This window comes from Neolamprologus multifasciatus, chromosome 5 (assembly GCF_963576455.1).
Source record: "Neolamprologus multifasciatus chromosome 5, fNeoMul1.2, whole genome shotgun sequence".
NCBI classification, from domain to species: domain Eukaryota; kingdom Metazoa; phylum Chordata; class Actinopteri; order Cichliformes; family Cichlidae; genus Neolamprologus; species Neolamprologus multifasciatus.
The window spans coordinates 25,619,616-25,636,729 of record NC_140443.1 but is presented as its reverse complement, the minus strand read 5'-3'; the positions used below and the strand labels follow the sequence as shown (position 1 = coordinate 25,636,729).

Sequence of the window (17,114 nt, the reverse complement as noted above, 5' to 3'; positions counted from 1 at the left end):
TCTCCACTTCCCACCTCCAATGGGTATCCCTGGCATGACTGATGAAGCTCCTGTCCTAGCTTTGCATGGTGAGCCAAGGATGGCGGGCAGAGTGTCATAGTGAAACCAGTAAAAGAGGATTTGACCAGTGGGCGGTGGGCGGCAGGAGTTGGCAGCTACAACTTCTTGTCCTCCTAGTCAAGCTGTGCCAATGCCCTGCCTGGCAGGACAGCAAGAATGGCGCTTCTCGTCATGGACCATGAACGATTATAATGGAGGGATATCATGCAAAGGTGATAGTGACAGGTATTAGGCTTGTTATCCTGTGTGGATATGTAGTTATTAATAGCTGAATAGTGTAATTATTATTACTCAATTTCTGCTAACTTTTTAAGCCAAAAGATTAGTAAACAAGCCCACCGAGCATCTGTAAATACATCTGTAAGTACATTATATTTCAGCTTTTTAAAGCATGCTGCTTCCTTATCTCTGCTGGTGCAGTCGAGTGAATCAATAACTGGAATAATTCTTTGTACATTTTGGCAGACAGCTAATAAACACGTACATTTCGACTGAATTAATTGCCATTTTAAATAAATACTGTTAGTATATTATGATATCACGCTGTAAACTGGAGGTAAACTGGGATAAAATATGGATGTCTTAATATTAGAGACTACCTCCGAAGCAGATGCAAGGAAAACTAATAATACTGTTAAAACTTAATCTTATGTTCAGCACAGTACATTTAATCTTAATTACTTTCAGACAAAGTCAGCTCTGCAGGGCAACAACAGTTCCCTGAAAATGTATTAACTTACAGTCGCTCTGCACAAACGCAGACTGCTGTTTGCTATGGGGGTTTTGGGTTCGGGCCAGATAAAAACCATCACTCCCTCATTTGAATTTTAGTCAGGTACTCACATTCCATAAAAAACAATCGTCAAAATAACATTGCTCTTTAATTTTCATCATTCACAGTTTGCATATTGAGAAAGCTAATGTGAATTGTCAGCCTAGCAGTTAATGGCTTTTTATACCACTTTCCTATTCATAAAATTTGAAAGTCAAATTTGAAATCAACCACCAGACCAGAAACAGACATTTCTTCTTCTCTGTCATAGTTTCTATCAATCAGACAGTTTCTTTGGAGAAATGGCGAGGAAATATTTGCTATAAATCTCTATTGTCACCTTAGGAGAGTTACAAACATGCATAAAAATCAGATAATGGCACAGTGCAGTGTGAGACAGGCAATACGTGATGACAAAGCAGCTCACCTAAAAATTACACCTCGTTTGAAGGGCAATTTGAGTTGATTACAATTCATTGTTTCAGAGAAGGCACAGAAACATTTGGTGTTACTTCACCTTTAAAAGTATGCACTACGTTGACACACTTTTTGCAATTAACCATTTGCCAAAAAGGAAAAAGCAACAAAAAAAATCTCCATATAAATTATGAACTGACTTTATTTCCACCATTATTAGCATGCTCCAGGCACAGACTCATTTAGTGTCATTAACAGAGCCTTTCTGAGTGCCATCTCCGCTGATAGGGTCAAATCCTCTAAATCCTTTTACACCACATTAGCTAACTGCCTCATATCCTGCCGTGACACGCCACTCAGCTAAGCTTAGCATACCCTTCTCAGTGTGTCAACCAATATGGCTCAAACTGACACTGATAGCCGCATTATTATTATGTATTGGAGGCAACGTGACAAATCTGTGTGCCTAAATGCCCAGGATCTCAAGTACTCTAATCGAGGATATGCGGTGAAATACACACAGCAAATTTGTCTGCTAATTGACATTTCCTGTATGTTTTGAGCAGACGATCATTGCAGTGCATCCGTATTTAACAAAAGTGCTAATGAAGTGTTTATTATTAGAAGGCTTGGTTTAAATAGGGATGCTTACCAGTGCATGTCACAGAGGCTTATACTTTATAATGACATTAATCATTCAAGTTCAAGCTATAGTTCATTCTGTCCTACGGTGGAAAAGTAGATATTATAGTTAGATTTACATGGAAACGTTGGGTAACGTGGTGCCTTGAGTTCACCATCATGACTCAATGGGACTGGTAGACACTGCATGTTACTATGACTGTCACTAAACAAAATAAAGCTTGGCAGATAATGTATATACGTGACATATAACCAGTGATGTGAGTGCTTATGATGCAAACCTGCCACAACTTTACTTCACTGTGTGACAGAAAGGCGAAGAGACAATTCAACCCTCAGACATGGGAAATTAAGGAATTTAGGTCAAGCCTCTGTTAGCTGGGTCCTAGACACGAGTCCGCGTGTGTGCGTTCGGTGCTCTGAGTGTATACTACTGGTGCGCACACAAATGCATGAATACCATGCGTGTGTGTGCTTCTACACCCTTGAGCGTCTGGTGGTGGCATCTCCCTGCCTTGTGCACTGGGGAGCTGCCATCTGCTCTTCCAATGGGAGAAGGAGTGTTTGGCATTGTGTCCAATTCATGACCTTACTCAGTTTCTCAGCCATCACAATGTCAGGGCTACAGGCAATTCACAGTGTCAACCAGAAGAGGGCGACACACTCAACACAAGCTGTACTGGTGTTTCTGCCGAGTTCCATTATTTTTGAATGTTTTTATACAGCATGTGGAAGTATTTATCCTGACAATTCACGTGTTCAAGTCAGAGCTAACAGAATAATTTATCTGATGCAGATTTTTAATGTGTCAGTGTGATTCCGGACAATGTGTGTGGATTTCAAATAAAGATAAATTCACAATTAAACACTATGGCAGACCTGCTTAGGGTGTACCCCAGCTCTCACCCTGTGGTAGCTAGGATAGGCTCCAGCCCCCCAATAACCCTGAATCGGATAAGTGTAAGAGAATGGATGGATAGACAGATGAAGGAATGGTTGGATCATTTCAGGAACCTACTGTACTTCAGCTTGGATTCTTCTGATTCAGGAAGTGTTAACTTCTTTTTCTGCTTCTTCTTTAGGTGTCGCCACAGCGGATCATCTGCCTCCAACCTGCCCTATTCGTAGCATCCTCTCTGACACCAACCTTCTGCATGTCCTCCTGTTCCATCTTCAACATGCTTTCTTTGATATATCCACTATCCCTCCTTTTCCCAGGTTGGAACCATCTCAACCTTGCCTGTCTGTCTCCAAATTGCTCCAACTGAACTGTCCCTCTGATACACTCATTTCTAATCTTGTCCATCTTGGTCACTCCCAATGAAAATCTTAATATCTTCAGCTCTTCCACCTCCAGCTTGGCCTCCAGTCTTTTTGTCAGCAGCAGTGTCTCTGTACCAAACATCATAGCAGTTCTCAGTAAACCTTCCCTTTCACTCTTGCTGCTATCATTAATACACTGTAAACCTACTTATGTGTTTATGTTTTTATCTTCTGTATTAAGAGGTGAAGTATAAGTAGTTTAAGTATTACAAAATCTGATATATAAATAAAGTCGTCACTGCCATTGCCATCCTTCTGTCAACAAATAACCACTCACACAGATTTTTAACCCCTGTACCCTGGCTGTCTTCTTCACCTCTCTTGTGCACAGTGGTTGACCCCTGCCATTTAAAGTCATGCACCTTCACTGCCTCTGCTTCACTACTTGGAGGACAAACTAAACAACATCAACACTCATAATGGGGTCAGAGTGTGCTTCTCCTGTCTCTCCTTTGCTGTCTTAATTTTTATTCGTCATCTCTTAATCCTCCTGATACAGATTCATTGGCAAATAGCTAAAAATTGGCCAATATGCCGGTCGAGTTATATTTTGTGCTTTTCATTCATGGAATCGTGGGTTTTAAATTCAAATTGTTTAGACTTCAAATGATGATTTAAATGAAGATGAAAACAACAACTCAGACATCTGAAACAATGACAATAGTTTTTATGCTTGAGCTCAAGATTTTATCTTTAAGACAATTATACTTTCTCAGTATGTAGAAAATAAGACATAAACTAGTAAACTAAGAAATATAATACGGATTACAAGTGGAATGTGTGGGTAAGAGTAAAATAGCACTATAAAACAGAAAAATGCAAGTAAATGTATAATGTCTAGGACATTAATGTATTTTTCATATACAAATATAAAAATATATAAAAGCACAAGCCTGTGCACTGACATTGACATGAAACTGACTGACAGTGAAAAAACCCTAAATACAAATTTCAGTAATTCCTATTATAATTAATATTACTAAATTTGCATAGTTCTTGGCACAAAACTAGTTCCATGTGGTCCCTGATTTAATACATAGCGAGACTTCCTATTCCCAGTATATTAATTAGCAAACCCAAGAATCGAGGAAATATTAAGACCGTTGCTAAACTCTGTATTAAAAAAGTTTTAGCTGTAGCACAAGTATTCAAATTTTTAGACTAGTTGCCAGTTTTTAGATTGGCAAGTCTGTGGGTGGACAATTTTCGATGAGCCACTGTGGAAAGGAAATCATCCCCTCATCTGAGCAACAATATCCAGAGAGGCAGTTTGTCAGAGCACAGCTCAGTCAGTCAGCCCTGAGCCCATCTGCTCCATAGGCTTACAGCACTGCCCTGAAAGACAGGGGGCAGCTTTGTATGTGTGTGTGTGTGTGTGTGTGTGTGTGTGTGTGTGTGTGTGTGTGTGTGTGTGTGTGTGTGTGTGTGTGTGTGTGTGTGTGAGAGAGAGAGACATGTAACAAGACAGATGAATGCTTACAGACTGCTGGTGAGGAGGAAGGGACAGAAGGAAGTGAGGGAAAAGCTGTAGGGAGAAAGGTGTGGGATTTGACAGCAGTGAAAATGAAAGCAATCTAAAAGGAAGGAGAAGGTGTGAAAATCAGTCAATGTGTTGTAAACTGCGCACTGGGGAGAAGGTAAAAATCCAGTAAAACAAAAGAACAGAAATCAGTAAGAGGGAGGAAAAGAAAGAAAGAAAGAAAGAAAGAGAGAAAGAAAAAAGGAGAAAAATGGCTGCCAAGGGAGCAAAAGAGTTCAATGAGGTCAGTTTTTCAATGAGTCCAATGAGTGCCTAGATAAAGCAAAGAAGATACTTCTTTTTTTCTTTGAGGAACGGTAATCAGATGGTACTGGAGGAGGAGATGTGTGGCAGCGTAACGTCTGATGCATGTGTTTATTCCAGAAAGGTGTGAGGGTGTAAATAAGTGTGAATATGTGAGGCATATGCGTGTGAGAGATAACAATTGCCTACGGCTGGCTGAGATGTTAGAATTTCCATACCTTTGTTTTATGTTGTAAGGGTTTTGCAAGTTCAGGTGAAAAGTAATTGAATATTTCGTGTATGTGTGTGTGAGCGAACACACACACGTATGCATACCTGGATGCATGTGTGAGTTATGTTATTAATAATAAATAGTGTACATGGATGTGCATTGGTGTGTGTGTGTGTGTGTGTGTGTGAGAGCAAAACAGGCTAACCTTGTCCTAATTACAGTCTATCTATTCCATCAGTGCTGTGCTCTGGCCTATTTTCACAGCTATAAATTTACCACTCTCCCCTCTGTTGTGATAGATGACCCACTCATTTTAGCCCTTCTCTAAAGACTGTGAGCCAGAAAGGAAGTCAGTGGAAGACAGTGGCACCACTTCACTACTTCTGATGGCAGTGATGGAACTTTCCATGTCCTCAAAACTATTGAGTTCTGTTCTGGGCCACGCCTCTTAATCTTTGAAATCAGGTGCTTTCAGCCCCATCGACATGCAATATGCCTTTACAAACATTTGTGAGAGAATGAGTTGTTCTAAAGACCTAAGTGAATCTAAGTGTGGTCCTTTGAAAGGTGTCACGGTTACAAGAAATCAGTTCATGAAATTTCTCCCCTCCTGGATGTTCCACAATCAGCTGTGAGTGGTATTAGTGCAACATGGAAGTGCTTAGTCATAGCCACAAAGTGTCAGGCTACATAAAGTTACAGAGCGGGGTTGCCGGCTGTTGAGGCGCTTAGTGCATGAAAGTCACCAGTGCTCTGCTGACTCAATAACTGTAGCCTTCCAAACCACCTCTGTCATCAACATCAGCAGAAAAACTGTGCACTACAAGCTTCATGGCAGGTGCAAATGTTGCAGCGACGGTTATCCGGTCGTTAAGTCTGACGTCACTAGCCGTGTCTGGGCCTAAACTCCGCTGCAGGTCCATATATCAAACGATCACTATGGCATTACTGAGAGTTGAAAAACTGTCTAAAGTCTTTCATCTTTAATAAAATGATCAACGTTCGGCTCTACCAGGTGTAACAATTGAGTTTAACATCCAGGCATCCATGAAAATGGAATTTATGACATTTAATGGAGTTAGAAGTTAGCAGGAAGTTAGCTCGCTAGCTTCTATCTAAACATGATATAGCATGTCCTGACTGCGGGGTTTTGGAAACAAATTAAAACGTACAGCTCTGTTATCACTTCCAACATAAATGAAGACAGAAAACTAAACAGCAGTGACGTTTGTAGGGTTATTGAAGTTTGGCTAGCTGGTATATAATGATGTGCGACGTGACCGCTAGCAACACAGCTATGTTAGCATAATCTAAACAAGCTAACTTTTTTTCCACTCGATAAAAGTTAACGTGAGTGTTGGCAGGATGCTGTAAAAGGACTAAACTTCAGCCAGGAGAACAACTGACATAATCCATCCACAATACGAGGTTAGTCTTTCATATACTGCTGCATGGGCTGGGCTGTAGTTACATCCTAAGGTTTTAAAAACTGAGCTTAAATAAATGATTAGCGGTAGGTCAACAGTGATCACTGACTGTTTTAGGAACTTTTTGAGATTAAATAGAAGAAAATACAAATCATTAAACATGTTAACAACACAAAAGCCATATTAAACGCAGACTACTTTAGGCCCCGAAGTAGGATTCATCACGTGGTTATCATGTGTTGGACTTGTGGATGATTCCCTGACGATCTTTTGGGACAACATACCTGTAACTGTAAAAAAAAAAAAAAAAAGGACAACTGGATGGAAACTTCATTGTTGTAGGATTAAAATGTAATGTTAATAAAGTTCATGATCAACTTCAGCCAGTCATTAAACTATTTTTAAGAAACTTTGATAGAACATATAGAGATAAGCTAAAATACAAAACTCAAAAGACACAAAAACAACTGTGAACTTATATTCTCTTTGAACCTTGTGATATTTGTAATCTGAAACCAAGTCTTCGCAGAAGAAATGGACATTGCTTACTAAAGCTTTGTATATTTTCATATTTGTAACTAACACAGAGATGAATATGCTGTGCACAGTGAAGCACAAAGAGGGTTGTGGGCTGCAGCTGTGGCCTCTATCTCTGGATTTAGGGCAAATCTGAAGGACTAATGCAAACAGACAGTGAGATGCGCATTCAAACACAGAGAGACTAGCGTGTTTTTATGAATGTATATTAAATGCTTGAATGCAAAGACACCATTCAAGTACATGTTCTCACACAAAGAGAACCATTTTGTACACCAGGATGTACTACAAAGGCAAAAACACCCTGGTGTCCTTACTGGTGTCCTCAGTATTTAGCCACTCGGTTTAATCAGGCTAAACCTGACTGACTGTATGTAGATAATAAACAGGATGTAAAGGGCAAAAAATAGATGATTTGCAAAAATATATTAGATGGCCATCTTTTTCTTTTGACAGTGACTTACCCCTTTACTAACTTGTTATAAATATGTGAGCAATTGGGAGAAAAGGAGATGCTGGTCCACTGGTTACACTGGAAGCCCCATTGTTGACTATTTGATGGATTTCCAGAGTGATCAAGAGTAAAATGTGAAAGATTAAAAACCAGCTTAAAGCCCTCACTGCGTAGCTTCATCTTAGTGACACCCTGTGCTCTCTGTGAGCTGCTGCATTGCATGTGTATGAGGTCGGAGCTGTCAACCACAGACTGTTATGAACATCCACAGCGCAGCTATAAATTCCACCGGGATATGCTTCGAACTTCACCTACTCAAAACGTCCTTGGTGTTAAACACAACGGCCATGCTTAAGTCTGACATACGCATACAGCCTTGACCCCACACACAGGAAGCATCAGTGCAATGCAGGTTTTTTTGCTTTAAAAGTGAATGCCACTTCCTGTTAGGAGGTGCGGGATCATCAGGAAGTGGGTCAACCCTGCGTTCATGACTCACAATCCCCATGCGACATCACAGTAATACCCTAATGGCAGTCTGTCAAGTTATCAACCCGTCGGTAGCACTGGGACGAGCCACTGTCATGTCAAAAAGTCAGCAGGAAAGGCAGAGATGCTACATGTTGTATCTCAACAGAGCCTTGACATTTAGAAAACATGAGATGCAGCCTTTACATAGCTGCTGCTGCCAAAATCACATGGATGAAGGTTAAAAAACATGCTTTTACAAAAGACAAGCTGACTGTATGCCAGAGTAAAGAGGTATATAAATATACAGATTTATATGCTATGTCTGATAATAATGACTATAGTATTTTAGCAACATTTGGTATGGTTGGGTCCAAAAACCATTTTAAGCAAAATACTCTTGCTGACTCACTGACATTTCAGGCACTATTCATCTTCATTTTGCATCATCACTGACAGCTGCATAAAGGGTCATTCTAAAAGTTGGAAAATGTGGTGCATTACATTGGGGAATAAGTAAATAAATTGTACTATATAATGCATACTGAGTGAATTCAGCCACAGGCTAAACTATGCATAAAGCATAAAGCATAAAAATAAATCCACAGCTTGTGTCATGAAAGTAACTTAAAAGATTAGCATGAATATTTTCTCAGTATTGCTGGCAGTTGTTTGCTAGTAGTTTAGACTTGACAAATTCATAACATAGCAGCCCCAAGTTTCTGCAAGTGTCCCTGAACAAAGGGTTCAGGAATATTTTTACTTCCAGGAGATGAAGGTGACTTAGTTGCTTTAAGCCACAACAGCTATTAGACACAGTGAATCAATGTGCCAAACATCTAGATCCAAACATTGGGTTTGAATTACATTTGAACTGCCACTGCAAACCAGTTAAATTAAACTTACTTGTCTAAATATGTATAAATACATTGATTTTGAGTTAAAAGTAATATATGAAGTTATATATTGTGTCAAATGCACACAAATAATTGTAAATAACTAAGGTATGTAAATAAGATTGTTGAGAATAGATTCCTTAATGTAGATCAGAGTTAAAGAGAATGTAGTTTGTGATTGCTTGCAACATTATAATATTGTGGTAATGAGTGTAAGGATACAAAATAGAAAATAGGCCTTGGATGGGAACAAAGAACTGAGGTACAGGGCAGGAGGACAATCAACCCCCACCCCCAGGGCATGAAGCAAGAGTTACTGAGGGTGAGGGGCAGACAAAGGGCAAACGGACACTACCATAAAAGGAGATGGGGGTCAGGGTGTCAGCACCCTTGGCCACTGTACTAGTGTATTTCCATTGTGGGGGTGTTTACTGTAGGGGGGAGGAGACCAGAGGTTATAACTGTAATTGTTGTGTGGAGTTCTTTAGATCAGCCTTTAGCATAGGACTGCATAGGAATGCAGCGTGCTGATCTCCAGATGCATCTGTAAGAATAATGGGTAATAAAAGGATTGTGTAAAACATGGAAACATCTCAGAGTGATCTCTACCAGGACCAAAAGAATTGCAGAGACCGGCGTTGTCTCGACAATTTGGTGCCGTGACCCGGATCTTGGTAGTTGATCTCCATTTGGACCTTGGCTGAAGCGGAATGGACACTGAGGGTATTGCCGGCAAAAAACAAGGTAAGCAGAACCTGTTTAATCGAATCTGCATATTGGAAATAAGCTAAATTTCACCCAAAAGTGTCCTGAACGCAGAAGTCCGTAAATTTTGATAAGAGATGTGTGTAGAACAGAGCTGGTTTCTCTAAAAGTGAGGGTTTGAGGCCCAGAAAGCAGGACTTTCTAAATTCTATTGTCCTTGGATGTGGCTGCCCCTCCTATGAGTTGACGAATTCATAGGCCCAGACGGCGTTTCTGGAGCTAGGTTTGAGGCCTGGGAAGTTCAGGACCCCCGAATTCTACTAAAACGGTTTGAGGCCGAGGGAGTAGATTGGTTAAAATTCCTCCCTAAATTCTACTAAAACGGTTTGAGGCCGAGGGAGTAGATTGGTTAAAATTCCTCCCTAAATTCTACTAAAACGGTTTGAGGCCGAGGGAGCAGATTGGTTAAATATTCCTCCCTAAATTCTACTTTGTTGTGAGTTTGTGTTTTAAGGGTAAAAATTAAAAAGAAAAAATGACAACAAAAAAAGTGTGGAATTGTGAGAGGGGAATTGTCTCCAATTGGGGGAGCGGGTGATACTGCAGGTCACCAGCTGCCCTTAGTGGACACAAAAGAAAAACAGAATAGGAGTGTGGTTGATGAAAATAAGTAGTAATAATAAGAAGAGGGTTTTGTTTTTCTCAGTCAAGAACAACTAAAATCTTACTTTCAGGGTTTTTAAGACAGGAGAGAGACACGGCTGGAATTAATTGGACATTACAACACAAGGGGAAGTGAAACTAGAAACACCGAAAAGACCTTCAAAATAAAACAGGAAACACACCAACTGAACTCTAACACAGATGCAAATTTAACACAGACTGGGGAGACAGAACATAGGAATGTGGAACAGGAGGGCACAGAGGACACAAAACACTAGGGATAATTAGAAACAACCCAAAATAAACAAAACCACAGAATGTTAATAAACTTAAACATAAACACGGAGTCCACAGACTCCGGACCAGGACAGTGAATGATCAAGTTGTCTCAGTGTGTCACTTGCAGGTGGGGAGATGGACCTGGATCAATTCTCCACAAGCAGCAGTCGGAAGACAATTATAGGTAAAGATCATTAGAAACACCCAGCCCGAGTTTTGGCTGAATTGTTTTGCAGCTTTCCTTCCTCATCCTGAAAAAGCAAGCTCCAAGGAAGCTAATCTCTTCTTGAAGACACGGAGTGCAGTTTCAGGAGCACAGGCATGAACATTACAACAGCAGAGTCCTGAGCATAGAGGTCCAGCAGTGCTATGGGCAAACGACATCAGAGAGAGAAAGAGAAGATCCATCATCACGACTGGATGGATGGAGAGATGCGGTTCCAGCAAGCTGCAACTTCACTGTGGGTGAAGGACTTATGAGGAGACTTTCTGAGTTTGACATTTGCCATGTTTGGAGCAAAATGGCAATGAAAGAGACAGTGGGAGAATACACAGGACAAAGCTGAAGCGAACTGACTGCCATTGGACTGCAAAGTGGGAGAGGAGCAAGTGAGGACAGAGGAATGCTGCTGTTTTAGTTTGGGAATCAAATTGGGTTAAGGAATCCAGGGAGACAAACGACTGACTTGAAGTGGAGGATTGAAAAAGTGTCCAGACCACCACAAAAGGGGGAGGAAGACAAGCACTAAGGTATGCAAGTGCACTGCTGGACAAAATGGAAAGGCAACACCTGACATGCACACAACATGTACTGGGGGTAGCACAAAATCATACAGGAAGTGCACACATCACAAGAGGGTACCTGTAGAAGGGGTTAACAAAACACAGTGTGGTTGCCAATGGTAACTCGCAAGCATTAGGATTTAGCTGTGCCGGACTATGATAGAGATTTTTTAATTTTTATTTAGGTGTTTCTGAAACAAAAAGGTGGAGCAAAAGAAGTTTTGTTTCAGAAAAAAGGGGGAAGGTAAATAAAATGACATACATAAGTACAAAATGCATGACTAGGAAAAGTTTGGGGGATTTAATTGGCTGATGCATTTTTCTTTTGTTACCAAGTTGAACCTGCCAATTAGATTTGGTGTGTTTTCATTTTTAGAGAAGGAATATTCTGGGACAAGTCCTAAGACTACGATTTTATATATTTGGTTATTCTGGTATTTTGATTTTTTAACAGTGCACTGAAAGGCCTGCACGATTGGATCTGAAAGCGCTATACTAAATTTTTGCTTGAAAATCATCGCAAACTGAGCTTCTCCACATTACAATGGGCTCTGGAGAAAGTCACTTATTTGGGACGCAATCAGATAATGAGTCCCTGCCTAAAAGGATTTCGCGAGGAAATCCATTCTAAAATTCTTTTTTTGTTCTTTTTGAAATGTAGTCATATTGCTGGCAGTAGAAACTTAATACGACACAAGAGGTTCTGCTATCAGCAATAAACACGGGGATTGACTGGACTGACAAAAACTTGACTGACTTGACACCAATATGCAAGATTGCACCTCCACCCACAGAGCAAAAAGGGTGGATGTTTTTTTTTTTTTTTTTTACAGGAACAGGAGGATGAAAGCGACATCTTAGTTTTGCATGAGTTTGTAGGCCATGCAGATCTTTTGGTTGCCAGTTTTTCTGTGTCTATTTACAAGCAGTGTGTTAATATGACCTTGTATTGTTTACAATGCAAAGGTCACTGTGAGAAAGTGTCCATACAAGATGCACTGGGCTAACATCTACATGTACTTTTTCTACAGCAGAGGGTTAATCATATGATTTAATCACATGATTTGCAACAGGAAACACCACTGGCCAATTTTTAAACACAGGTTTACAGGCCTGGAGCAGAGCTACTCCATGGGAGAAGCCCTGGAATTTTTAAGAGAGAATGGGCAACTTTATTGTGCATCTCTAATTGTTTTGAATTGACACATGGCAAGGACCATGTGGCAAAAGGGGTTTGCTGGGGTAGTTTTAATTTTTAATTACAGGTTCAGTGACCAAACTGACGGAAGGAGATCACCCATAAGATGCAGACTGAGACCTGGAGAGAAGGCTTCAAGAGCGAGCAAGAGAGAGAGCACAGCTTGATGCAGGAAGCACACTGTCGGAAGCCTGGTGGGTACGTCTGAAAGTGATCAAAAGAAAGTGGTTGGAGCCGAGGTGGACAGGACCAATCGAGTTGGTGAACAGGACATCGCACGCTGTTCGACTGAAGGGCAAACGCGATGCCAGGTAGCACTGGAGACAGTGTGCAGTAGCCGAGGAGCCAGGAAGGTTGGTGAAGGAGCAAGGAGCAACTTGAGCACCAAAGGAGGAATCGAGCCCTGACTCAGACGAGTCAGAGAACACCCAGACCTCAACCACAGGGGCAGAATAATCCCCTGGTCTGTGGCAAGGTCTCAGGGTAGTCTACCCCTGAGACTGAAGAAAGAAGAGGAGAAAGAACGCAGAGACTCACCCCACGCTGGAAAAAGAAGACTGAGGGAATAGATAGTGAAGGTTGTCTACTCCACACCACCCTATTCAAGCAGTTAAACAGTTTATCTCAGGAAGTGAGGAAAGCATTCACACCAGGTCTGGTCAGGTTTAGGAAACCAGTTACGCCCCAGGATGAAGGAGAGGTGTGATGTGATCTCTCATTGGAGAGATCAAAAGGGGGATTGTTGAGAATAGATTCCTTAATGTAAATCAGAGTTAAAGAGAATGTAGTTTGTGATTGCTTGCAACATTATAATATTGTGGTAATGAGTGTAAGGATACAAAATAGAAAATAGGCCTTGGATGGGAACAAAGAACTGAGGTACAGGGCAGAAGGACAATCAACCCCCACCCCCAGGGCATGAAGCAAGAGTTACTGAGGGTGAGGGGCAGACAAAGGGCAAACGGACACTACCATAAAAGGAGATGGGGGTCAGGGTGTCAGCACCCTTGGCCACTGTACTAGTGTATTTCCATTGTGGGGGTGTTTACTGTAGGGGGGAGGAGACCAGAGGTTATAACTGTAATTGTTGTGTGGAGTTCTTTAGATCAGCCTTTAGCATAGGACTGCATAGGAATGCAGCGTGCTGATCTCCAGATGCATCTGTAAGAATAATGGGTAATAAAAGGATTGTGTAAAACATGGAAACATCTCAGAGTGATCTCTACCAGGACCAAAAGAATTGCAGAGACCGGCGTTGTCTCAACAAGATGTAATAAGAAACAGCGTGAGGGACACTGACACAGGATCAGATTGTTTCAAGGCTGTGCCAATCCCAGATTAGACTCTGGTAGGTCTCCATAATTGAGGTTTTTCTGACACGTGACTACTGAACACATGGCAATAACTTGTTTGTCATTTTGTATTTATGTAAATCATGGTCATTATATCATTACAGCCTAGCTATCAGTATCAGATGACAAACATCTACCTCACACCAGTAACATTATTTTTATTTCAGAAGATTATTATTTTTTGTTTTCTTTTTTGTTTTTGCTAAACCTACTGACTCACCGATACTCAAGCTCAAAACACATGTGCTCGTACTAAAATCCTTAAAACTTAACAAGGAGACCTGTCACTACTAGCAGGTATACTCTGGATGAGTTACCCAACTATCACAGGGCTGACACAGAGAGACAGGCAAACATTCATACTCAGCTTTACATGTAAGGCTAGTTTGGAATCACTTGTTAGCCTTTAAATCATGTTTTTGAAATGTGGGAGGAAGGCAGATTACATCAGCAGGAACATGGAGAACATTCAGACCCCACACAGAAAGGTCCCAGTCAGGCCACGAGATTCAATGTGATAGAAATGCATCTGCGACAATGCTAACATCCCAATCTTGATTGTGCTCATGAGGAATCAAGCCACAGTCCACTGAACAACAAGCAATCTGGAAGCATGGTTCCCTCAATGGACAGTCAGTAAATTTACTGTGTAGCAGCACAAGCTTTTCTATATTTTTGAAACTCGCAAAAGCAAAGGAGGCATAATTCGATGAGTTCTCATTTAATGGAGGCAATGAAGCTGCTGCCGGGAATTCTAGGGGAGAAGGAAGGGGGGGACTCATCTGTCCTGATGCAGGAACTGATCGGTGGCCTGACTGAACTGAATCACATTACAGTCATTTTTGCAGGGAACAACAGGAAGCTTGTTACTCATACATGATCCTCAGCTAATCAACAGTGTGGGCAACACTGGCAGTCAGCATCTGCAGAATGTCTTCCTGCAGTCTCCTTTCAGTATTATAATATAACAGTGTTTCTGATAATATACATTTTGCACTATATGTCAGATGTAGGGTAACACAAGTAGCAGCAAATATGCGATGCGATTTCCACGCAAAAGAAAACACTGGGAGCCGCAAATACTTTTTGACATCTAAAATGAAGATAACACTGTGTATATATATATATATATACAGTGGGGCAAAAAAGTATTTAGTCAGCCACCGATTGTGCAAGTTCCCCCACTTAAAATGATGACAGAGGTCAGTAATTTGCACCAGAGGTACACTTCAACTGTGAGAGACAGAATGTGAAAAAGAAATCCATGAATTCACATGGTAGGATTTGTAAAGAATTTATTCGTAAATCAGGGTGGAAAATAAGTATTTGGTCACCTCAAACAAGGAAAATCCCTGGCTCTCACAGACCTGTAACGTCTTCTGTAAGAAGCTTTTCTGTCCCCCACTCGTTACCTGTATGAATGGCACCTGTTTGACCTCATCATCTGTATAAAAGACACCTGTCCACAGCCTCAACCAGTCAGACTCCAAACTCCGCCATGGCCAAGACCAAAGAGCTTTCAAAGGACACCAGGAAAAGAATTGTAGACCTGCACCAGACTGGGAAGAGTGAATCTACAATAGGCAAGCAGCTTGGTGTGAAAAAATCAACTGTGGGAGCAATCATCAGAAAATGGAAGACATACAAGACCACTGATAATCTCCCTCGATCTGGGGCTCCACGCAAGATCTCATCCCGTGGGGTCAAAATGATCATGAGAACGGTGAGCAAAGATCCCAGAACCACACGGGGGGACCTGGTGAATGACCTGCAGAGAGCTGGGACCAAAGTAACAAAGGTCACCATCAGTAACACACTACAACGGCAGGGAATCAAATCCCGCAGTGCCAGATGTGTTCCGCTGCTGAAGCCAGTGCATGTCCAGGCCCGTCTGAAGTTTGCCAGAGAGCACATGGATGATACAGCAGAGGATTGGGAGAATGTCATGTGGTCAGATGAAACCAAAGTAGAACTTTTTGGTATAAACTCAACTCGTCGTGTTTGGAGGAAGAAGAATACTGAGTTGCATCCCAAGAACACCATACCTACTGTGAAGCATGGGGGTGGAAACATCATGCTATGGGGCTGTTTTTCTGCCAAGGGGACAGGACGACTGATCCGTGTTAAGGACAGAATGAATGGGGCCAAGTATTGTGAGATTTTGAGCCAAAACCTCCTTCCATCAGTGAGAACTTTGAAGATGAAACGAGGCTGGGTCTTCCAACATGACAATGATCCAAAACACACTGCCCGGGCAACAAAGGAGTGGCACCGTAAGAAGCATTTGAAAGTCCTGGAGTGGCCTAGCCAGTCTCCAGACCTCAACCCCATAGAAAATCTGTGGCGGGAGTTGAAAGTCCGTGTTGCTCGGCGACAGCCCCAAAACATCACTGCTCTTGAGAAGATCTGCATGGAGGAATGGGCCAAAATACCAGCTACTGTGTGTGCAAACCTGGTAAAGACCTATAATAAACGTTTGACCTCTGTTATTGCCAATAAAGGTTATGTTACAAAGTATTGAGTTGTATTTTTGTTATTGACCAAATACTTATTTTCCACCCTGATTTACGAATAAATTCTTTACAAATCCTACCATGTGAATTCATGGATTTTTTTTTTTCACATTCTGTCTCTCACAGTTGAAGTGTACCTCTGGTGCAAATTACTGACCTCTGTCATCATTTTAAGTGCGGGAACTTGCACAATCGGTGGCTGACTAAATACTTTTTTGCCCCACTGTATATATATATATATTTACCTTTATGCTTTGTGTGAACAACTAAGATGTGTTGCTTAAATCCATGAAGTTATACAGAGAAAATTAAATTTTATTTATGTAATTAACACATTTTGAACTCTTAAAGAAATATAACAAAAGGAAAGACACCCAGCTGAAGTAAAATGATCCTTGTAGCAAACAAAAACTGTTGTGAGCCGCCACCCTTATATCGCCTTTGGGCTTTTGGAGCCTGGACCTGACTTTTAAAAAATAATTGGAAAAAAAGCACTATGCTGCTAAAAAATAGATATTTGCAAAATTCTGCCTAAATATGTATTTTACCTGGTTAATGTGTGTGGCGGGGCGTGGTCTGCAGCGCCGCTGCAGGGCAGGGGACGTACCTGAGCAGCACCCGCAATCACGCC

General features: G+C 41.2%; 1 protein-coding gene across 9 annotated transcripts in view; it reads right to left on the bottom strand.

Moving 5' to 3' along the window:
- The window catches only part of dlgap4b (discs, large (Drosophila) homolog-associated protein 4b), a 128,548-nt gene that overhangs the window by 27,011 nt on the left and 84,423 nt on the right, over positions 1–17,114 (bottom strand). The window lies entirely within an intron of this gene.